The sequence below is a fragment of the Monodelphis domestica genome, chromosome 1 (genome assembly GCF_027887165.1).
Source record: "Monodelphis domestica isolate mMonDom1 chromosome 1, mMonDom1.pri, whole genome shotgun sequence".
NCBI lineage: Eukaryota > Metazoa > Chordata > Mammalia > Didelphimorphia > Didelphidae > Monodelphis > Monodelphis domestica.
Genome location: NC_077227.1, coordinates 408,244,298 through 408,269,016, shown reverse-complemented (window position 1 = coordinate 408,269,016; position 24,719 = coordinate 408,244,298). Strand labels below are relative to the sequence as shown.

Genomic DNA, 24,719 nt, shown 5'->3' with positions numbered 1-24,719 from the left:
ACCTTTCCCAGTTTGGGTCTGCCTCCCTCTCTGTAAAACAGAAATAATCTCAGTACTCCCAGCTCACAGGGTTATATAGTTATGATCAAAGAAATTGATGTATGCAAGTCATTTTGTTATTGGGTGCTTTTTGCTTTTATTACCATCCTTTGTTCCCTCCTACTTCACCTCCACTACTGAGAAGTAAGCAAAACAAAACTCTTTTTTGCTCATCACTTCTGAAAATAGAAATGTGGGTTATTAAATTAAAACCCTTAATTTTACAGAAATGGTAACAGAGAGCCAGAGAGAGCAAGGGCCCTGTCCAAGATAACACAGCACGCTCTTCCCGTAACAAGGACTGGCCTCCCGCTGTGGTCATCTTCCTCGCGTTGGTTTTCTGAGGCGGGGTGGGGAGGAGGAGCACTTTTCTGAAAATAGCACAGCAAGGTGGGAAGAAGGGGAAGATAAGAGTGAGGCCGAAGAGTTGAAGATTAGTCTCCCTGGGCCAAAGGTAGGGGCTACGTATCCCAAACCTCTGTAGCAGAAGAGCCCCACGACCCGGCCCCTCAGACCAGCGCCTCAGGCGCGCGCCCAGACTCGTGCACCGACGGAGACCAATAAAGTTGGTTGAAAGCGCGGCAGGAGCCGGTAGCGCGTTGCTAAGGAAGTGTGCCGAGGAGACGGGTTGCTAAGGAAGTGCGCCTCCGCCGTCTCTCCCCATCCGGGGCAGCGGGGAATGGCTGAGCCCAGCGACCGGCCGCCGCCGCAGCCGATTTGTACGGCCCCGGCCCCGGGTTTCGGCCGTAGGTGAGTCAGTCCCTCGGAGGCCTCGGCCAGGCCCCGCGGCCTCGGCCCGATTTCTTCCTGAGCAGGTTCTGGCATTGGCCGCCGCGAGGAACCTCCTTCAGGGCCAGGGAGCTGGGAAGGCGCCGAGCATCCATCCCCGAAGGGAGCGCCCGGCTCTGCCTGCCCCCAAGGCGAAGAGAAACCTGGCCGGATCAGAGAGTTGCCGGGGACGAGGACCTGATCGCAGCCGGGGAACAGGTGCTGGGAGCCAGAGCTAGCTTGGCAGGAAGGGCAGAGTAGGGGGAACCCCGCGGGAGGACCGGGATGGGGGTGGGGGAGGCTGTGGTGTAGGGGGGAGCTGTCCAGGAGGGGGGTGGATGCCAAAGGGAGTGAGTATGTATGGCAGGGATAGAGATGAGGAGCTGGCCAAATGGGTTAAGGGGGATGGGAGAGTCGGAGAGAAGAGACAGAGACAGAGAGACACTGCTGCTTCCCTGGTCATAATGGTGAAATCGAACAGAAATGCCTGTGTGGGGTCTCTTAGCTGATGTCAGTCTGTCATCTCTTACGAGTTCAGGAGAGGAGGAAATAGTCACATGGAGAGAATCCTGGCTAGAAGATAGTTTGACTGGATTCTGGATTTGGTTTTGTTTTCTACAGATTCCCGACCTTAGGAACCTTGGTTTTTCCATCTACAGAATGGGGATAACAGTACCAGGCCTCACAGAGTAAACAGTTGATGTAACAGCACATATAAATGCAAGGGTTATTGCAAAGAAAATACTGCAGAGGCAAGGGCCAGTACTGGTGATGATATATATACTCACTGCAGAGAAGGGTGATGCTTTGTGGCAAAAAGCCAGATTGGTAACCATCTTGAAATGGTTAGCATTTTTACTGGTTTTGTTCCTTAGAATTAATTTATATCTGATGCTCCTTCAGTGTGAGTATAAATTAGAGCCAGTAGCCCCTAGCCCTTCTCTAAAGTATCCTATGGTAGAAAGTGTGCTTGGAATGAAGAGACCTGGGTTTGAAACTCAGCTCTAACACATTCACTAACTATATAGTCTTAGACAAAGTCATTTAACTTCGCAGAACCTCACTTTTAAAATGGAGATAATACTGTGCTATTTGGGCTATCTACATTCCCAAGCTGTTATCAGGAATACACTTATTAAACCTTAAAGTGTTAAACAAATAGATATTTATTTCCATCAACACTTGTCTTTAGTGGTTATTAGAAAACTTGGATTGTGTGCATCAGGCCCTCCCTTTCAGTTGCCTGTATGTAAAAATAAAGATTAAAAGTTAATATCTACTTTTGTTATAATAGGAATTTGGTGGGTAATAAACAAGAAGGAAACATAAAAAATCCAGATTTATTGGTTGGGAAGGGGAAGAAGTTCCCTATCACACTTCCAAATTTCTGTTGTAATCATAACTGACATTTATGTAGCATTTTAAGGTTTGCAAAATGTTTTACAGACAATCTTTCATTTGATCTTCATAGCAACTCTGCAAAGTAAGTATTATCCCTATCTTACAGAAAAGAAAAGGCTCAAGAAAGTTGTGACTTTCTCATGGATTATATGGCTTCTAAATGTCAAAAGCAGGATTCAGAATCAAATCTTTTGGTTATAAACTCAGTATTCTTTCTATTAGATTACACTATTTTGTTGGAGAGAATACATATGTTTCTGCATTTTAGTTTCCCTACTTGTAAAATGACAAGTGTAGTGATTTCTCTGAAATCACCTAGTGAGTACAGATTGGGGAATTAATATCTATGTAGGTATCAGCTCATGTGGAAAACAAGCAAAAAACCATAGGATTTTGGGTTGACTGCAAATTCATTGTAAAAGAGCACTGTGATATTTAGTCAAAATACCTAATATGGCAAACTGAGCAGGTCTAAAAGATGTCCAAGATAATGGAGAGGGGAAGTATCTTAAAATGAGGTAAAGATCTAGAGATTGTGGAACTGGAGAAGGGAAGGCTTAAGGGATATATTACTATCTTCATTTATATGAAGGCCTGTCATGTGAAATAACATGTAAGTTATGCTTATTCTCAGACAACAGAATTAGGTTTATTGAGTGGAAATTATAGGAAGGCAGATTTGGGTTTAATATAAAGATCTTCCTGACAGCTTTTCAACAGAGAATGGCTTGCCTTAGGAAATAAAGCTTAATTGACTTTGGACTGGAGATGTTATAGGAAAGGTTCATTCTTCAGGTAGGAGTTGGACAAGATGACCTTTCTGGTCCCTTTGAATTCTAGGATTCTGTGAAATATTATCCTTTTTAGTTTACAATTAAAAAATGGAATTGGGCTGAGTGAGAGTAGATTGAGGTCTTCTTCATGAAGCCTAAGGAGGAAAAATGCTGATTCCTAATATTGAGCACCTTGCCATTTGCTGGAGAGACATATACTCTGTCTGGTACCGATAGAGCCATTACTTTGAACCTGGATTTTTTGGCATCATGAATATTAAAAGAGGATTGCCAGATCTAGGATCAAGAGAAAGGAAAGAGTGATGAATCACTGGTGACACTTATAAATAGCCAATATTTCCCTGCCAAAGTACTTCTTTCCTAGTCTTCCCAATGGCATTTCTAATGTTTCATAGCTTTTGTCTTGGGAATTCTTTGAAAAGTTGGTGTGATCAGCCAAAATTCCTAGAAGATCTTTTAATAAAGTCTTTTCTTTCCATCCATAACCTCAAATTGTTTCAGCATAGTTCACACATGTAATTGTATATGGGGTATGCATTATGTGTCTAAAGACCTTTTTCTTTCTTTGATAGTTCACTTCAAATGCTGATTATAAAAAGTGATGTTTAACTAAGTATATTAAGAACTATTTGGGGTGAATTATGTAATTTTTTAGAATTGCTGGTGGGGTTGGAGTGGTGGTAGATTTGAGGGACTAGGACATCCATTTTGGTATAGGCCCAACTATTCCTAGTTTGCTGCTTTAAAATGCTGGGTGATTTGATTAGTGTGGATATTTCCTTAATAACCTTGGGTACATAAAATTGTTTTTAAACTATTTTGGCAGTTGGATTCAAAATAATTGACTTTCTTTGTAATCCCCTGTATTTTATTTTATGCATTTACAAACATTTTTATTAGAAGTGGTCCATAGGCTTTAACAGACTGCCACAGGGGTCCAGGAAACAAGAATAGTTAAGAATTCCTGCCAGTTGGGGGTACTTCATAGTTTGCTATGGCAAAAATATTATCATTTTATGATCAAATTTCTGGGGAATCTTTAAATATTTATGACAGAGATGCAGAACTTATTGCTTTTCTAGCTTGATGATACTTTCTAGAACTTATGTTCTGTTGGCATAGTCTTTGATAAATTAGGGGTCACATCCTTAACACAATGAAACTCTGGCAGTGGAATTCATTGGAAGAAAGTCCTTTTTTAACATGGAATTTTGATAGAGCTGGAATGAACCTTAGAAATCTAATATAACCCTTCTCATTTTATAGATGAGTATTAGTGAGCCTCAGATAGAGAACCTGAATTACTAAGGTCACATAGCTAAAAAGTAGTCATAAAGCCAAGGATCCAACTTCTGACTTCAAGCCCAGTGTTCTTTTCACTGTCAGCTTCATGAGGGCAGAGACTGTGTCCCACCTAAATCTTGTATCCATACTTCACCCCCCACAAGTACCTAGCACAGTGTTTTGAACATTTTTGATGAGTTTGTTGTTTGAGGGAATGAATGAATATATCATTCTACTTTCTTATAAGATTGTTGTTGTTCAGTTGTGTCCAACTCTTTGTGACTTTGTGGATCAGAGAAAGCCAAGCCTTTATGTCCTCTAATATCCCTTGAAGTTGATCCAAGCTCCTGTTCTTGGCTTCCATGACACTATCCATCTCTTTTTCTGCTGTCCCCTTATTCTTTTCTCATCAGTCTTTCCCAGAATCAATCGTTTCCAATGAGTCCTATCTTCTCATTATTTGGCTGTCCTTCCAATGAATAGTCAGAGTTAATATATACTATATAAACTACTATTATGTAAATTACTCATAAATCCTTTTTTGATTGGGGTAATTTGTTATCTTAATATTGTAACATCAAAACTATCCCAAAGGGGGCAGCTGGGTGGCTCAGTAGATTGAGATGGAGATGAGAGATCCTAGGTTCAAATCTGGCCTTAGATACTTCCCAGCTGTGTGACCCTGGGCAAGTCACTTGACCCCCATTACCTAGCCCTTACCACTCTTCTGCCTTGTAACCAATACACAGTATTGACTCCAAGACAGAAGGTAAGGGTTTAAAAAAAATAAAAAAACAAACAAAAAAAACCAACCACAAAGCATCAAAGCCTTATCATTACCAATGGCTAATTATGTAGTCATAAGCAAATTATTTAGCTTCCTAGTCTCTCAGTTTTTCTCATTTGCTCAATGAGGACCATGTCCTCTGTGTTATATGTTCAAAGAATGTTAGAACTAGAAATGTTACATACAGCTTTGAAATAGTTTAGTCTATCTTTTTCATTTTAAAATATCTTAAAGATAAGCTTTATTGATACTTTTTGTCTCTATACCTCCTCCAGATTGAACCCTCCATTGTGACAAAGAAAAATAAATGAAAACATTCTACATAGAGATCATGCCTGACACTATAGACAATATTCTGGTCCACTAGTCCCTTATCACCCTTCCTTGAGGGAGGATGTTTAATTTTCTCTTTTCCAGAACCTTTATTGCCAACCTTTTTATTTTATAGATAACAGAAATTAAGGCCTAGAGAGATTAAGAACTGCCAAATGTCACACAGTTAGTAGCAAGTAGCAAATCTGGAACTTGAGGTCTGTTGACTCCCAAGTTTTGTTATCTTTACCAGAGTCTTAGGACAATTTACCATTTGTAATTGTTTTAGTGAACTGCACCTCCCAAAATGTGTTATAGTAGAAAACTTTGGTTTGGGGATTCATTTTAGTCATGGTTCTCTCACTAACTGGTTATGTAACTTTGGACACACCACCCTTCTGGGCTTTGATTTCTTCATATATCAAATGGAGAGGGTTAGACAAGATTATTTAGCTCTGAGATCCCTTTTTAGCTTTTTTGATTCGGTGACCCTGAATATTGAATTCTTTTCAAATACAGCATTTGTTTTTTTTGGCAGGTAGATACTTGGTATAGTAGAAATATCATTCATTGTATGTAGAGTCAGAATAACCCAAGTTCAACTCTTAACTGGATCTCTAAGCCTGCTTCCTCAGTGGTGGAGTAAGGATGATAATAAACCTAGCTACTACCCAAATGGTTGTTTAATTCATGTATCCAAGTGCTTTGTAAATCTTCAAGCATTATATAAATGTAAATGATGATGCTTGTCATTATTTTTTAAAACTTTTTTATTCAAAGATCTTGTATTTTCCCAACTACATGTAATAACAGTTTCTAACATGTTTTTTGATATTATAAGATCCATATTGTCCCCCTCCCTTCCCTCTCCCCTCTCAGATATGGTAAACAATTTGATCTGGATTATATATGTATTCATATATAAAATATTTGGTCACTGTTGTAAGAGAATACTCATTTAAAACCAAAATCACAACATAGAAGTATAAATAAAATAATGTGAAAGATAGTACATGCGTTGATCTGCATCTGACTCCAACAATTCTTTCTTTGGAGGTAGATAGTATTCTTTGTCTCAAGTCCTTCAGTATTGCTCCAGATCATTATATTGCTGAGAGAAGCCAAGTATTTCACAGTTGAGATGATCATTATTATTGTTCAAAGATCTCATAATAGGAGTAGGGTGGCATTTTCTTCCTTCATTAATGACTTCATTCTGTCTTCCCAAATCCTTATTGGGTGGGGCTAATAAAGCATATTTTCTTGGCAGTTAGAATGTGTTCTGATCAGCTTAGCTCATCTCCACTGCACATCTGCACTGCTGCATGAAATTTGTTTTTCTTTAAACATTCCACTCTGATTGCAATACTGTATCTGCCTTTATTTTGTTAGACCAATTTAGAACAGGTTGATGATAGTGTTCTATATTTAGATGTGCATTTAGATGTATTTATTTTAAATTGCTAAATGATATTAGACAATGACAATGGATGGGGGAGAGGAAGGTAGGAGGGAAAGAATTTGGAACTGAAAAATAACAATAAAATTGAATTTTAAAAAAGAATATAAAAAACTCAAACCAAAACAAAAAAAAATGGTTGTGATTTTGTCTTCCAAACAAAAAAGAAAGTCTTTTTTTATGGCATAGATAGAATTTGTTTTGGAGCACTGGGTTCTAAATAACAGAAGTTAAATAGAACAATGAACAGTTAAATAGAAGAGTGAAAGAGGTTCATTTGGGACTCAGTAATAACAAAATCTGACATTTAGGTTGTGCTTTAAGGGTGCAGAGAACTTTATATCCTTTATTTCATTTGATTCTCACATTAGACCTTTGAGATACTGTAGATAGGACAGTATTAACTTCCTTGTTTTGCAGATGAGAAAATTGAGGCTCAGAAATGTTCAAGGTCACAGTTGTCTGGTGAATAGGAGATAAAATTAGACCTCAGGATAGTGACATGGGAATATCAAACAGTAGAAATTAAAAAAACAAACAAACAAACAAAACCAACTTTTACCTTCCAGGCTAGGCAGTAGGGGTTAAATGACTTGCCTAAGGACACATGGCTAGGAAATGTCTGAGACCAGATTTGAACCTAGGACCTCCTGTCTCCAGGCCTAGTTCTCAATCCACTGAGTCACCTACCTGTACCCTGGGAAAATAGGAATTTTAAAAAGATATTTAGGTCCCATTTGAGGTAAATCTTGGGATAATTAAATGCAAATTATGATAATTTTGTGTACGAATGAATCTATGTATACATATGTGTACATATATATAAAAATATATCAACTTTTTTAGAGTTACTATAGTTTATTGAATGACTGATATAAAGTACCTAGCTTTGACAAACAACTTCAAGAAAACTTGTTTAATTAATATATGTTAATAAACACCACATTTTAAGTTACAATCATAATGGCTTACATTTGTATAGTGCTTTGTAGTTTACAAAATGCTTTGGGATACTATAGCAATCAGGAAGGCAGAATTTGAAAAAAAAAGTTTTAAGTTAATTTTGGGATTATCCTTATTATAGAAGAATCTTGATATAGTAAAGCATTTTACTAAGAATGAGAAGACCTGAATTTTTTGGTTAAATTTTTTTGGTTATTGATAAACTGTGGGATTTGGGACAAATCCTTTTACCCCTCGGAACCTCTTTCTTCTGTTCCATGAGGAATATAAATTCATTTTGGAGGAGATGACCTCAAAGGTCCTTTTAAGCTAATAATCTATGCTCAGTTTCCTGAGATCCCTTCCAGCTCTAACTTTGTTTTCCAACATTCTGTGTTCTACACTCCTTTCCAACTCTGATGTTCTATGATTCAGATGATCATTTATTACTCATGCATTTGGGTGCCAACTGTGGGCAGGGTGCTATATAAACACAGACTTAGATGCAGCTCTAGACTCAACTGCTTTGTAATCTAAATAAAATGAAATGGCATTTGTCAGAGAAGAATTTTGTTACAAAGGTGAATAATCTACCTTTCTATTCCCTCCCAGAGTGGATATGTTGGAAAGCAAAGCATCTGGCCTTGCTATCTAAGTGACTTTCTCAGTGCATTAGATCAGTAGAGGGAGCAAGAGCCTAGGCCTATGCTGGTTTGGAATCAGAGGTTTTCTCTAGCTTTTCATTTTTTATGAATATAAAGCATTTCAAAAGTAGATACAAAGAGGGTTTCTTTTTGTTTTCAAATAAATGCTTTCATTGTTTGTGCATTCATTCGATCAATTGAAGTGAGCTATTTGAATTCAGGGCAGACTTTTAGTTAGTTATATTTTGGTTAATGACCTTTAAAATTTTCTTTCCAAAGTCCTACCTTCCTAATTTCTGCTTACTTGAGCTCAAATAAGGGTGTTGTAATTGTATTGGGGACTATTCTATATTTTAAGAACCCTTGCTCAGATATTTTGTATTCTAAGGGAGTGAGAATCTGGGTTGATTCCCTTCTGTAAGATTTTTTTTTATTCAACATTTATTCATTTAACAAATATTTATCAAGCACCTACTTTTTATACTACCCTGTGCTTGTCTCTTGGAAGATACAAAAGACATGGCTTCTGCCTTTAATGAGTTTTTCTTTCTCTAATAAATCAAGCATGGTTTAAAACTTGGAAAAGATAGTTTTATTACTTGTTTGTGAGATCTGCCATCCCTCAATCTTTTTGGAGTGGCAACCACCAGATTGTTGTTTGCAAGATTTCATGAAATTGATGTTAGAATTTTAGAGATAAAAGAGGGTCTTGGGTTATCACTTAAGCCAACCTTTTAATTTTGTAGCTGGGGAAACTGAGCCAGACATGTAGAAGAATTTGCCCAACATTACACTGAATTAATAATCTACTGTTTCCCAGACCAGTTTTTTCCCTATTACACCATGCTGTTCTTTCTCTCAAAAATTCTCATATAGTGCTCGAACATGTGTGAGTATGTACACACACACACAGACACAATGAACTAAGGTTTATTTTACATTGAGGATTTCTTGGCAAATCTTAAATTTACCAGAGATCACAGTATACATAGAAGCAAGTAGGACTGGGAATTTTTGCTCAGGTTCAGCACAAGTATCACAAACATGGAGGAAAAACACAAGATATTTAGGATCAATTAAAGGATGTTGTGAAATGCAATAACCATGTTAGTGATCCATGTGGACCTAGAGTAGAAACAAGAACTCCCCTTGAGAATACCCTCTGAAGCCTAGGATGAGCTGAGTTGGGCCTTGTTAATAGATAGTAGTTTTATCTTTATGTTTGAATGTTGCAAAGATTTTTGGACTATACTCATTGGATACTTTGTAATCTAAGGTTTAAACCAGGTTTCAGAAACTGCAACTTTGATTTCTCATTCACACCATTGGCAAGCAATTATATGGGGGTATAATACAAAAAGTTCATCAAGCTCTGGGGGTACGGATGTATCAGCATGCATTGTGTACTTTTCTAGATTTTTCTTTCATGCTGAACTGTTAACTGTGAACTGCAAAATTTTCTTAATGAAATTGTCACAAAAACTTAAAGGGTCCTTTGTCATTCAGAATCAATTCTACACTTGTTCTATATTTTTGGAGGAAATATAGAACTTGTTCTATAATTTTGGAGGAACTATAAAGGAACTAGTAATTTTTTTATTTGAATTAATTTATTTAGTCAATTTAGAACATTATTCCTTGGTTACAAGAATCATATTATTTCCCTCCCTCCCCTCCCAACTACCCTTCCCATAGCCAACGCGCAATTTCATTGGGTATTACATGTGTCCTTCATCAGAACCTATTTCCACGTTGTTGAATCTTGCACTAGGATGTTCATTAGAGTCTACATCCCCAGCCATATCCCCTTGACCCATGTATTCAGGCAGTTGTTTTTCTTCGGTGTTTCTACTCCCACAGTTTTTCCTCTGAATGTGGATAGTGTTCTTTCTCCTAGATCGCGCCAAGTTGTTTGGATCACTGCATTGCCACTAATGGAGAAGTCCATTACATTTGAATATACCACAGTGTATCAGTCTCTGTGTATAATGCTTTCCTGGTTCTGCTCCTTTCCCTCTGCATCACTTCCTGGAGGTTGTTCCAGTTCCCATAGAATTCCTCCAGTTCATTATTCCTTTGAGCACAATAGTATTCCATCACCAACAGATACCACAATTTGCTCAGCCATTCCCCAATTGAAGGGCATCCCCTCATTTTCCAATTTTTTTGCCACCACAAAGAGCGCAGCTATGAATATTCTTGTACAAGTCTTTTTCCTTATTATCTCTTTGGGGTACAAACCCAGCAGTGCTATGGCTGGAACAAAGGGCAAACAGTCTCTTAGCGCCCTTTGGGCATAGGAACTAGTGATTTTGACAAATATGTATTAAGTATTTTTCATGTGTTCCCCTTTTGATAAATGGTCAAGGATATGAATAGGCACTTTCAGAGGAAGAAATCAAAGCTATTAGCAATCATATAAAATGTTCTAAATTACTAATAATTATAGAAATTCAAATTAAAACAACTTTGAGGGACCACCATGTACCCATTAGATTGACTAGATGACAGATGCTAGAGGGAATATGGGAAAGTAGGTATACTAAGGCACTGTTATTTTTTAATATTATTTTTTAAAATCCTTACCTTCTCTCTTAGAATCAATACTGTGTTTTGGTTCCGAGGCAGAAGAATGGTAAGAACTAGGCAGTGGGGGTTAAGTGACTTGCCCAGGGTCACACAACTATGAAGTGTTTGAAGTCAGATTTGAACCTAGGACCTCCTGACTCTAGGCCTGACTTTCAATCCACTAAGCCACCCCACTGCCCCCACTAAGACACTGTTGATGGAGATGTGAACTTTAATCAGTCTGGAGAACAATTTAGAAATCTGTTCAACAGGTATAAAAACTATGCATATCCTTTAACCCAGCAATAGGTTTATGCCCCAAGGAGATCAGAGAAAGAGGAAAAGGACCCATATGTATAACAGTATTTATAACACCTCTTTTTGTGGTGTCAAAGAGTTGGAAATTGAGGGGATGCCCATTAGTTGGGGAATGGCTGAACCATTTATGGTATATAAATGGGATGAAGTATTATTATGGTGGAAGAAATGAAGGGTGTCCAAAGATACCTGGGAAAACTTACACAAACTGATACAAAGTAAAGTGAAGCAGAACCAGGAGAACAATCTATATGGTAGCAGCAATATTGTAGATAATCAACTGTGAAAGACTTAGTAACCCTGATCTATATATAATGATCCACTGCAATTCCAAAGTACACATGATATAAAATGCTGTCTACCTCCAGAGAGAGAACTGATGGTATCAGAGGGTCATTTGAGCATTCTGCCCCCCCCCCCCGGTTTTATTTTCCTTATTTGTTTGTTTTGGGACATGAGCAGTGTAAAAATATGTTTTGTATGACTTTATATGCATCTTTCTCAATGCCTGGGGAAGGGGCTGGAAGAAGGAAGAGAACTCAGATCTGAAAATAAAAATAAATTTTTTAAAAGTTCCTACTAGATGCTAGGTTAGGGTATGTTATGATTATAATGAAGTCCTAAAGTTTAGTCCCCTCACTTTGCAGATGAGGAAATTGATGCCAGGATCACATAGCTTAAATTCTAAAGTAAGATCTTGTCTTCTTGCATCCAAATTCAGGACTTTCAGTATGCTACCTGTGCTAGCTGAGCCTTCCCTATAGGCTAATGGAGGCACAAAGAGAAAAGAAATTTATGCAAAATATTAAAATACAAATTAGAACATATGTACATAGGAGAGGACCAGAGTGCTGTAAAGACCTGAGGAGGGAGAGGCCACTTATAGATGATAGGGATAAGGGAAGTTTTCATTAATGAGTGGCATCTAAGCTGGCCTTTTAAGAAGGGAAGAATTTCAACTGATAGAGATTGTTTGGTAGGGAGAAGGGAGATCCATTCCTTAGCATTAGCAGACAATATGGAGATGGAAAAGGGTTTGAAAAATGGTATGTTATTTACTTGGATATCATTATTGGATTATGGAACATAGTCATGGAATATGGATTTTCTCTGGTCAATAGTGACTTTGTTTTGAAATTCTAATGTATTTATTCTGCAATGCTACATATTACAATTCTCCATTTCTGTCCTCACACCCTTATAGTTTTTAAGCATCATGACAGAGACCATATTTTAGAAAACTCTGTATCCCTTTTGGTGTTCTCTGCACAAAATAGGCTGTATTCAATGATTAATAAATAAAAGCTGGAATGCAGTTGCAGCCAGATTGTGGAAAGCCTAGAACCTGACTAAAAAGTTTATATTTTGTTTTGTAAACGGTGAAGTATTATGTCTTTAAAAATATTATTCTGAGAAGTCTGTAGGTTTAACAGATTGCCATTGGGATCTCTGACAAAAAAAAAAAAGATCAAGATCCCCTGTTCTAAGATGTTATGGTCATTTGTAAAACACAGTCTAATCATTGACTGTAACTGAGTTAGAAATATTTATTTATTTCCAACTGATTTCATCAGCTTGCAGACGGAGCAAGAGCAAGAACTGAGACTGGGAAAACTTTTTTTCCCCCTTACATTGACTTTCTACTCAGAATGTGAGTGTTAGCATCAGAAAGACTAAACTTCCAATAGGAAGGCAATTTAGGCTGAGGGTGATAACCTGCAGGGTGTTTTGTTTTGTTTTGTTTTGTTTACTTCCTGGCAATGGTATGAGACCTTTTAAAGATTTATCACACTGTAATTAGACCTAATAGAAGAAACAAGAATGTCATAAAGTAAGGGGGAGAAAACATCAGGATACCCTTTTAGGAAACCCATCCTTTGAGGATTACTAAGAAAAAAGTGGTGGCAGGAAGTTGTTTGTTGAATTTGAAATAATATGTCAGTAACAGAACTAATTCAGTCTTACACGGTGATTCTAGGAAAGAATTGAATTTGCGACTGACTTCAGAGTTGAGACTATTTAGGGAGCTATGTATAATGGGAATTTCTTCATGCTTATTAATGAGGCATTGTGTGTCTCAGTTATAACCTGTCCCTAAAGTGTCCCAGTATGTGTCTCATAGCGTCATCCCTAAGGATTGTCCAAAAAATTAAATTTGAGTGCCAGTTTTGTCACTTTCTGCCCATGTAGGATCATAGATCAGTAACCTAGAGCTTACTCCCATCTCTACCCCTGTATCAGGGGAATCAACTGAGGGTTATGTTGATGGAAAGATCAGATCAGCCAATCTCTTCCCTCTCCCCCCCCCCCCCCCCCCCCCCCCCCGTTCAATTGGTTCTTCAGTTGGTATCACTGGAAATCAACTTTGAGTGAGTATCTTGATATATCAGACAGATAACTCACTCTTTGATAAGTTTAAACAAAGGGTTTATTTGGGAGAAAGGGGAAAGGTAGGGGAAGTTGATGGGAGACAGGGATTGGATTTCCCTAATCCTAAAATACTCCTAAGATGAAAGATGGTGGAATAGAGTCTAGAATTGGGAAAATGACTAGCAGGCTTAAAGATTTTCAGTCACTTGAGTCTTGTAGGGAGAAAACCAGTGAGAGCAGGATCATTCAATCCTTACTCCTTTCTGTCTCAAGGGCAAGAGACCAAATTCCTCAGCTTGGCTATTCCTTCTTCAACGGTCCTCTCCTGGTCACCATTCCATTTAGAATGCTTTCCTTGATTGACAGTTCTGCAGGTCTTGCTTCTCCAGCTCTGTTTCAGGCTTTTCCAATTCTCTCATCCACACCCCCCAATCTCTCTTAAGAGAAAAGTGAGGCCTGAGGAAGTTATGACTTTTCCAAGGGTTATATATGAAGTACATTGTAAGTGCGATTTGAATTCAGCTTCTCCTATTTCAGACCCATACCACTATATTATACTGCTTCCCTTATGGAATCTTGGGTAATTTCATTGTACCTCCTTGAACTTCTGTTTTCTCAGCAGTAAAATAGAGATGATTATACTTTACATTATCTGTCTCTGAATTTGTTGTGATAAAAGCACATTGTAAATTTGAGTTATTCTTAGTGCCTACCTCAGAGTTTTGAAAGGATCACAAGGAATAATAGATAAAAAGCCCTTGGTAACTTTGAAGTTGCAATTGAAAATGAGTTACTGATAGTAAGAATTCTTTTTAAAAAAACTTCGGTTTTTTAAAAAAAATTAATGAGCATTTATTTTTTTTCTCTTCTTCCCCATAGTCTTCCATTGGAAAAAAATTAAACAAAATCCTTGTAACAAATATGAATGCTTTAGCAAAACAAATTCCTTCACTGACCATGTTCAAAAATATATGTTTTGGGGGCAGCTGGGTGACTTAGTGGATTGAGAGATAGGGCTAGAGATGGGAGGTCCTGGATTCAAATCTGGCCTCAGATACTTCCTAGCTGTGGGACTTTGGGCAAGTCACTTAACCCCCATTGCCTAGCCCTTACCATTCTTCTTCCTTGGAACCAAAACACAATATTGATTCCAAGACAGAAGGTAAGGGTTAAAAAAAAATACATACACACACACACACACACACACACATATATATATATATGTATATATATGTATATATATATAATATATATATATATACATATATATACATATATATATATATGCTTTATTCTGGATCTTGCATTTGGCATTAGGTATCCAGAATCATGGTTGGTCATTGTAGTGATAAGTATTTCTAAAATCTTTCAAAATTTTTTGTCTGTATAATGTATAAATTGTTCTCCTGGTTCTGTCACTTCACTCAATATCAGTCCATACAAGACTTTTCAGGTTTGCCTGGAATCCAGTCTCTTTCAGAATTTCTTATAGTATATTATTATTTTTAAAAATTTTTTAAAACCCTTACCTTCCATTTTGGAGTCAATACTGTGTATTGGCTCCAAGGCAGAAGAGTGATAAGGGTTAGGCAATGGGGGTCAAGTGACTTGCCCAGGGTCACCCAGCTGGGAAGTGTCTGAGGCCAGATTTGAACCTAGGACCTCCCATCTCTAGGTCTGGCTCTCAATCCACTGAGCTACCCAGCTGCCCCCCCTTATAGTATATTATTATTCTAAACCCATATACCATAATTTGTTCAACCATTCACCAACTGATAGGCATCATCTTAATTTCCACTACTTTGCCATTACAAAAAGAGCTGTTGTACATATTTTTATACATATGAATCTTTTCCCCTCTTTATTTGATCTCTTTGGAGTATAGAATTGGTAGTAATAACACTGCATTAAAGGGTATACATACACAGTTTAATAACTTTTGGGGCATAGTTCCAAATTGCTTTCTGGCATGACTACACCAGTTTACAGTTTCACCAACAGGTATGTTAATGGATTTCTTTTCTACAATCCCTCCAACATTTATAATTTCCTTTTTTTATCTCTGTCCCTCTTCCTGACTTTCCTATTATTGTTGAGGGAACTCCCATTCTCCTCTTTTTCCAGGCAAGGTGTCATCCTTGACTCTTACTCTCTTTCCCCCACGTCCACCCATCTCCCATCTGTTGCCAAGTCTTAAAAATTCTGTCTTCATAACATCTTTGGTATCCAACCCTTTCTCTTCTCTGACATTGCTATCACCCTGGAGCAGGCCCTCATCACTTCATACTGGATTATTGTAATAGTTTGCTGGTTGGTGTTTTTGCCTCAAGTTTCTCCCTACTCCCATCTATCTTACCCTCAGCTGTCAAATTGATCTTCCCAAAATGCAAGTCTGACCCTGTCACCTTCCCTATTCACTAAACTTCCAGGATTCTCTTTCACCTTCAGGATCAATATAAAATTCCGTTTGCTGTTCAAAGTCCTATGTAATCTGGTTCCTCCTTCTCTTCCATTCTTCTTGTATTCTCTAATCCCTTTGCTTTCAATGTACTTTTCCATTTCTGGACATTTTCACTGGCAGTTTATCATGTCTGAAATTCTCTCCCTCTTCATCTCCATCACTTGGTCTCTCTGGTTTCCTTCAAATTTTTGCTAAAATCCCACCTTTTGCAAGAAACTTTTCTTGATAATTGTTAGTGCTAGTGGCTTTCTTCTGTTAATGATCTTCAGTTTATACTATGTGTTATTTTGTTTATGCATAGTTGTTTGATGTTGACTTTCCTGTTAGCCTGAATTCTTGAGAGTAGGGATCTCTTGCCCCCTTTCATTGTATTTCTAACTGTAAAAAATAGACTCGAATACAGGACTACAATCCCCACGAGCCGTGCTCCACTTCCCCAGAATGCCTTGTAATCTCACCTGGGCCGAGATCGAGAAGGTATTTAAGCTGATTCAAAGGCTTTTGAGGCTCGGGGGCTCTTTTTGGACTTCCGTTTTGGAGCAGGTGGTCTCTTGCGTGATGTGAGGTTATTTTGTCTAGGCCTCTGGCCTAGGCACATGTTTCTTACTTTTATATTCTTTAATCTTTAACCTTTAATAAACCTCTAAAAAATATAATAGTCCTTGCAGAGAGAAACTAATTTCTACCTGCCTCAGATGCCTCAGTCTCCCTGTCTCCCCTAAATTTTAATCTTTACATAACTACTGTCTGGCCCACAATAAGTGCTTAATAAATTCTTGTTGACTGATGGACATGAATTGGTATCTTAGATTGACTTTAATTTTTATTTCTCTAATTTCTCATAATTAGTGATTTGGGACATTTTTCATAGGTTATTGATAGCTTGCATTTCCTCCTTTGAAAACGACTTGTTCATATATATATATATATATATATGTATATATATATATACATTTTTTAAAACCCTTACCTTCAATCTTGGAATCAATATTGTGTTTTGGTTCCAAGGCAGAAGAGTGGTAAGGGCTAGACAGTGGGGGTTAAGTGACTTGCTCAGGGTCACACAGCTGGGAAGTATCTGAGGTCAGATTTGAACCCAGGACCTCCTGTCTCTAGGCCTGGCTCTTAATCCACTGAGCTACCCAGCTGCCTCCTTGTTCATATTTTTTGACCATTTCTCAGTTGGGAAATATAGCTCTTTATAAATTTGAATCCGTTCCTTACATATTTTGGGAATGTGATCTTTTCTAGAGAAACTTGCTACAAAGATTTTTTCCCCCTTGTTTACCGTTGCCCTTCTAATTCTACTTGCATTGTTTTTGTTTGCATGTATGCACACACACACACACACACACACACACACACACAAATCATTCATTCATCTTCTGTGATGGTAGGTACATTCTCATATCTCTTCTTAGAGGGAAAGCCTGGTCATTAAAGTATTCAGTTTTAGTTTCTATTCTTTACTTTTTTCACATTGCAATTTATAGCTTGGATTTCTTCCTTTAAAAATGGTCTTGAGGGAAGCTAGGTGCTCAGTAGAGAGAGCCAGGACTAAAGAAGGGAGGTTCTGGGTTTAAATGTGGCCTTCAGACACTTTCTAGCAGTGTGACCCTGGACCCCAAGACTCCCCTTGCCTAGTCTTTATTGCCCTTATTCTTTGGAACCAATACAGTATTAATTCTAAGATGGAAGCTAAGGGTTGTTTTTTTAATTGCCTGTTCATATCCTTTGACCAAGGAAATTGGCTATTCTTACAGATTTGAATCAGTTTCTTATATATCTTGGAAATGAGAACTGATCATAATAATTTTCTATTAAAGTCCTTCTCTGATACCTCCTTATGGTGTGGAGGCAACACTGATTCTGAAGAGTTGCTGATTATTATCATTTTCATTAGTGACTCCTTGGGTACAGAAGACTATGTTATATACTCAGGGAGATTTTAGATAAGTTTAGATAAAATATGATCTTTGTCCTCATAGATTATGTGGCTGGTTAGAAGTTAAGACACCCACCAAGACAATTATTCTCTACATGCTTACATGGTAAGTATATTAGAGAATTTCAAAACAAAATGCTATGTAAGGTCCTAGGGAGGGAAGTCATTATTGATTAGGGAGGAACACTTAGAATGGGCTTTCTCTGTCCTTCCAGTCTTGCCTTTTTAGGAAAGCTTTCATCCTCCGTTCCTATACATCTGGTGCCTCATAGGCCAGTACACAGCTTCTCCTTGTATGTAGCCTCAAAGATACCTGAATGAGAGCTAGCCCTTTTCCTATAGAACCTATGGCATTTGCTTGCTTTGGGGAGCTGCTGTGGTATAAAGAGGAAAAACAACTCTTTTCCCTTTCCTCCTCTTCTTACCATGACTTGAAAACCCTCACATTTGAGGCTTGACTAGTTATACCTATAGGTATTCTTAGTCCTTGAATCCCCTCTGCTTTGCCCCCTGCTTCTTTATGCCCCTGGTGTTTTATTTTTGGACTTGGGCCTTCCCTTTTGTTAGTTAGAATTTGCTATAATAACAACCTATTTCTTATATCTGGCCAGGCAGACTGATTCTTTTGTGAACCTTCCTTTATGTTTACAGATTGCTGGAATGAACTGATAGTTGAGGTCCAACAGAAGCACACTAGAGATAAGACTTAAGAGACAGAGTTCTCAGTTTCAAACTGTGGCCTTGCTGCTTAATCCCTGTATTAGTTTGAGCAAATAACTTCATATATATACATATATATGAAGTTATTTTTTTTTAAACTCTTACCTTATGTCTTAGAATCATTACTTTCTGTTTCAAGGCAGAAGAGCAGTAAGTGCTAGGCAACAGGAGTTAAGTGACTTGTCCAGGGTCATATAACTAGGAAGTGTCTGAAGTAAAATTTGAATCCAGGACTTCCCATCTCCAGGCCTGGCTCTATCCATTGAGTCACCTAACTTCCCCCTTGACCTCAAGTAACTTGGCCTCATTTTCCTCATCTGCAAATGAAAGAGTTGTATTAGGGGCCCTTCCAACTCTTTAAGTACTGTGTTCCTTTTGGTTGAATATATGTGAGCTGAGGACTAGCAGTTTGAAAGAGGTATATCACCGAAGGTGGGGGTAATGAAATGATGAGCATATGGCTAGGAAGGTCATGAATGAATGAGTGAATGAAAAAAGCATTTCTTAAGCATTTACTGTGTGTTTCTATAACACTCTACTAAGTCCTGGGAATGCAAAAAAAAACAAAACAAAACCAACTGCTACTTCATGACAGATGTAATGGGCTAATATGCAAAATGAGACATACATCCAATATGGGTGTTTTGCTTATTTATTACAAGCTTTTGGGGGGGGGCAAAGCAAGATTATCTTGGATCTTGAGGAGTTAATAGTCCAACGAGGGGGATAATATATATAAACATATTAGCTACAAGTTTGGTAGAAAGGCTCATGGTTCTCAGGGCACAGGGACAAAATGGATGGTAATATAATGTATTTTATTGCATGTTATTTCCACCAAATCATATCTCTTTGTTATGATGTATAATGTGACAGTATCTAGGACTTTGGTGGCAAAACTTTCTTTTTAGGGCATTTAGTAGTGGTGGCTTCAGACAAAGCAAGGGCTTCAACATCTGGAGAAGCAGTTGCCAGATTGTCTGAGTTGCTTCTTGGGACAATAACTGTGGAGGTTGGGCTAGAAGTCAGACCAATGATGGGGGTGGGATAGTGCTACTCCTGGGGCTCTTGTGTTTACATGTCTATTGATGGCAGTTAGTTGGTAATTGGTGTTGGGGCAGAAGATGGAGCCCTTCACCATAACTGCTTCCCTCAATGATAGCTATGTTATCTAGGCAGAAAGCAGGGCCAGTAATCTGAGAGATACTTTTATTTTCAAGGCCATTGGGTTCAGGGCTATTTGCGTCTGAGTCTGAGGTGACAGTTTGATTTGCCTGGCACATGCTTCCTTCTATTTTATTCAATGATACCTTGCTGCTTCCAAGATCATAATGATGTAGGGGGATTGTGATATGCATTGGTGAAGAGAGAATTGTCATAGATATAATCACAAATCTTTGAAGTTTTGTAATATTATTAATACTTCAAAAAGATTTCACCAGTGTGGGAACTTTTTTTTTTTTTTTACCAATATAGGCTGTCCTTCTCTGACTTAGGAGATTTGCCATTACCAAAAAACTTCTCTTTTTTCCTCTCCTCCTCATCACCACTTACATAGTTTGCAAAATATTTTATGCCTCATCTTAAACTCTTTCTAGTTGAATCTGTTAGAAATTGTGCTCTGATGGCTTGACCTTAGACAATCCAAAGCCTTCTCTGCCCCAGTAGGCATGAGAAGGATTTTAATGGAGTATTAATGATGATGATGAATATGATATAGGGTAGAGTATTTCCTTTGTATTTCAATATCCAGAGAACTTTTAAATCTGTCTGATTGCTGCTGGGATTCAGGAGAAATGACTATATCAAGATCAGCTTATTAAATAAAAGTTGAATAAAACTTTAGATAAGTCTTTCTCAAGGTGCTTGATATTTCAGGACTATCATGCTATATGGACTTCTTTTTCTTTTTTTCCTCTCTAGCTCATTTGTTTCCCATGTATATTTGACCTTCTCATAGAAGACTCAGAAGGCTGGGTTGGAAGCATTAGGTCTGTGATGACCATATTCACATAGCTTTTCTAAAATGAAAAGGTAGAGATGGACAGTTTTTTTTTTTAATTTCCAGTACTTTAGGAACCATGCACCATGAAATGGAAATGAAACTTGGTAATCAAAGACAACATTTTAATAGCCTAGATTATTTATTTCTAAGAGTACATTCTGAATAAATGTCAAATAATGAATGAGCAGAAGCAGAGAGGCTGCTTCTTAGTTGTGTGATCTTGGGCAGGTCATCTCATTGCTCTGGGCCTTGGTTTTCTTATCTCTAACATGAAGGGGTTGGACTATATGGTTTCTAAAATCCCTCTTGGCCCCTGAATTGCAATGATAAGAATTGTTTTTTGAACCACTCCTTGATAATGAGTTTATGTAAATGTGTCAGATTATATAACCCCACATTCCAGAAGCAGCCTGGAAAGGATACAGGATTTGGAGTCACACATCTTGAAGTTCTGTCCCTTATCACTCACTCTGTACTCTTGGGCAAGTCATTCATTTCTCTGCCTTTTTGTGTCCTCATCTGAATAATCTACATATTTTCCTACCTCATGGAGTTATGATTAAAATGCTTTATGCTTTCTACAGCTATTTTGAATTAGTCAGCATGCATTTATTAAGTACCCACTTTATATCAGGTGCTATGCTAAGGTAATTTCACAAGAAAGGTACTAACAGTAAGGTGTCTTATTGAAGGTGAGATTTGAGCTCAAACTTGAAGGAAGCCAGGGAAACAAGAAAGTAGAATCAATGAGGAAGAGTATTTGGGGTATGAAAGACAGTCAATAAAAATGCTGAGTTCAGAGATGAAATATCATGTGTGAAAAATAATAAGAAAGCTTGTGTTAGTAGATCATAGTTCAAAGAAAGGTAGTGTTAAGGTCCGGGATTTCACCCACCACCAAGGAAGACTGCAGGCAATGCAATCAGGCAAGGAAAAGGCCCTTTATTGTGGAACTGATACGCGCATCAGTGGGAACTTTTGCCATCAGAGATCCGATTTCCCTCCTGAGGATTCAGTCTTAAATACTTTTCAGCATGAATAATCCCCCTCCCTTCCTCCTTCCAGTCTGTTATCTGTTGCATGCCCTTGTTGGAAAGTTGCTTTTTGCACCTGGGGTCTTGGTGCTGAAGTTTATCAGGGACCTTGGACAGGTCCCAGCACAAGGTCCGAAGCTTATCTGTCTGTAGCGAGGCCTTGGCCAGGTTTGAAGTTTATCTGTCTGTAGCAGGGCCTTGGCATTTTTCCTGGCTGAATTTCTCAAGGCAATTTTCAATTTAGATCTCCCTCAGTAGTAAAAGGTAAGAAGATTAGAAAGGTAGGAAGGGACTAAGTTTTGAAGGTTTTAAAAATCAAAGGTAATGGTGGCCACTTGAGTTTATCCAGGATGGAAATAGCATGGTCAGGCCTGTCTTTAAAGATCTTGAGAGCCAGGCCTAAAGACGGGAAATCCTAGGTTCAAATCTGGCCTCAGACACTTCCCAGCTGTGTGACCCTGGGCAAGCCACTTGACCCCCATTGCCTAGTCCTTACCACTCTTCTGCCTTGGAACCAATACACAGTGTTGATTTCAAGATGGAAGGTAGGGGTTAAAAAAAAAAAGATCACTTTGGCATATGAGTGGAAAATGACCTAGAGTGGGAAGAAACTTGTTGGAGACTAACCAGCAGGCTATTGTAAAAGTTTAGGCATTTGGCGATGAGTAGCTGTAATAGATGATCTTGTGAAGGTGGGCATCAACAAGATTTGGCAACAGATTATATATGGGTGAGTTTGAGTAATGAGTCAAGGATGATATCTAAGTAGCAGTAGAGAGTTTGGAATACAGGGGAGTTTGAGGGAAAAGATAAGGAGTTCTCTTTTGGATAAGTTTAATGTGAGATATCTGTGAGATACCCACTAGACACTTGCTGATATGAGCCTAGAAATCAGAAGAGACAGTAGAGCTAGATAAATAGATATGGGAATCATAGAAATGATAATTGAACTCCTCATAGGAAGTGATGAAATCACCAGGTAAGAGGACTAGGATAGAGTCTTGGGGGAGAATCCATAGTTAATGGGCATGACTTGTAGGAAGATCCAGCAAAGGAGACTGGCCAGATACAGGGGGCAGCCAGAAGACAGCAATGTTGTGAAAACTTAGAGTCTTTTACAAAATAGAGCAACATAGAAATATGTTTTGTATGATATATATGTATATATATGTGTATATATATATATATAATGCAGATCAAATTGTTTTCCATCTCTGGGTATTATTTATTGGTAAAAAAATAGAATCCAAAAGAAGGTGATTGATAGTGTCAAAGGCTGCAGAGAGTTCAAGAAAGATAAGGATTGAGAAAATCTCATCAATTTGGAAATTAAGAAATTGGAAACTTTTAAGAGAATAATTAAAATTGAATGATATAAGATCTGAAGCCAGACCACAGAGGTGTTAGAATGAAGGAAGTGGAAACATTGATTGTAGGTAGATTTTTGAGGAGTTTAGGGTGATAACTAACAGGAATGGTTGGATCAAGTAAGTAGGTTTTAAGGATGAGGGAGTATTGGGGCATGTATGTAGGTTACAGGATAGAGACTGACAGACGAGGAGAAATTGAAGATTAGTGACAGTGAGAATGATAGAAGAATGAATTTGCAGGAGAAGTGATGGAATGACATCAAGGGAGCATGTGGAAGGATTTGTCTTGGTAGGCAGAAGGGCAACCTCTTTATATTAGACAGGAGTAAAGGAGAAGATAGTGTCAGAAGATATTTTTAGGAATGTGAGATGAGGAGGAGGGAAAAAGGGAGACTCATTCTTAGTACAGGACCTACAATTTTTGGTGAAATGTTGGACAAAATTTTCAGCAGAGAGGGTAGGGACAAGGGAAGGGTGCTATAGGAAGTTTGAAGAGTGCTAAAAAGGTTTGAAAAAGCTGCTGTGGTCAGTAGGACAGTGAACTGATTAGGGAAATGTAAAAGGATTGCTGTGATGCAATGAGGGCCCAGTTGGAAATTAAGTAAAATCAATTTGTGGTAGATCCAGGCAGTATGATTTCATGATTTTCCCCAACTGTATGCAGCAGTTCATGAATAGGAGTGAAGGTAGGAGATGGTAGGAGTAATCCAAGGTTGGGGCTTGGCAAAGTTTTAGTCATACCAAGAAAATTCTTGCATTAGCCTTGTCCAGAAGAAGGGAAAAGAACACATGCTTTGCTCTGAACTCTGAGTATTATTTCTCCAGCATGCTTCATTCATGAGTCTTTTGGAACTACAGTAGGTAATTGTGTTGGTCAGCATTCTTAAGAGTTTCAGAGTTGATTGTCCTCGTAATTTCTTATTGTATAAATTGTTTTGATTCTTTTGACTTTATTCTGTATGAGTTCATACAAGTGTTCCCAGATTTCTCTGAAACCTTTCCCTTTATCGATTCTTCTAGCACAAATAGTATTCCATCACATTAATATACCATAACTTGTTCAGTTGTTGGACATCTCCTTAGTTTCTAATACTACTAAGAGAGCTCTTATAAATATTTTTGTACATATGAGGTCATTTTCCTCTTTCTTTGATCTTTTTGGGGTTTAGACCTAGTAGTGGTTATCACTAGGGCAAAGCACATGCACAGTCATAGCTTTTGAGATATAGTTCTAAATTGCTTTCCAGAATGGCCAAATCTGGTCACAGCTTTACCAACAGTAAGCATCACCTTTTACATGAAGCTTTTCCTAATTCCCCCAACTGCTGGTGCTCTCTCTCTCAAACCATGTTGTACTTACCTCTTTTATTATTGTTTTTAATTGACTATATTTATTCTGTCTATATTGACATATATAGATATATACTTACCTCTCAGATTAGAATGTAAACTCCATGGGAGTAGGGATTGTTGCAGTAATTTTGTTTGTCTCAATACC

At 38.0% G+C, this 24,719-nt stretch overlaps 1 protein-coding gene across 4 annotated transcripts in view; it reads left to right on the top strand.

Moving 5' to 3' along the window:
* Positions 1–655: 655 nt before the first annotated feature.
* KIF3B (kinesin family member 3B) overlaps positions 656–24,719 on the top strand; it is a 61,513-nt gene continuing 37,449 nt past the window's right edge. For 2 of the 4 annotated variants that reach the window (XM_056811956.1, XM_056811954.1), the window contains exon 1: positions 656–789. The gene's annotated coding sequence lies outside the window, so the exon portion shown is untranslated. Of the gene's footprint in view, positions 790–889; positions 1,027–24,719 lie in introns of those variants that run through there. The other 2 variants (XM_003339575.4, XM_056811955.1) reach the window with 1 other exon arrangement.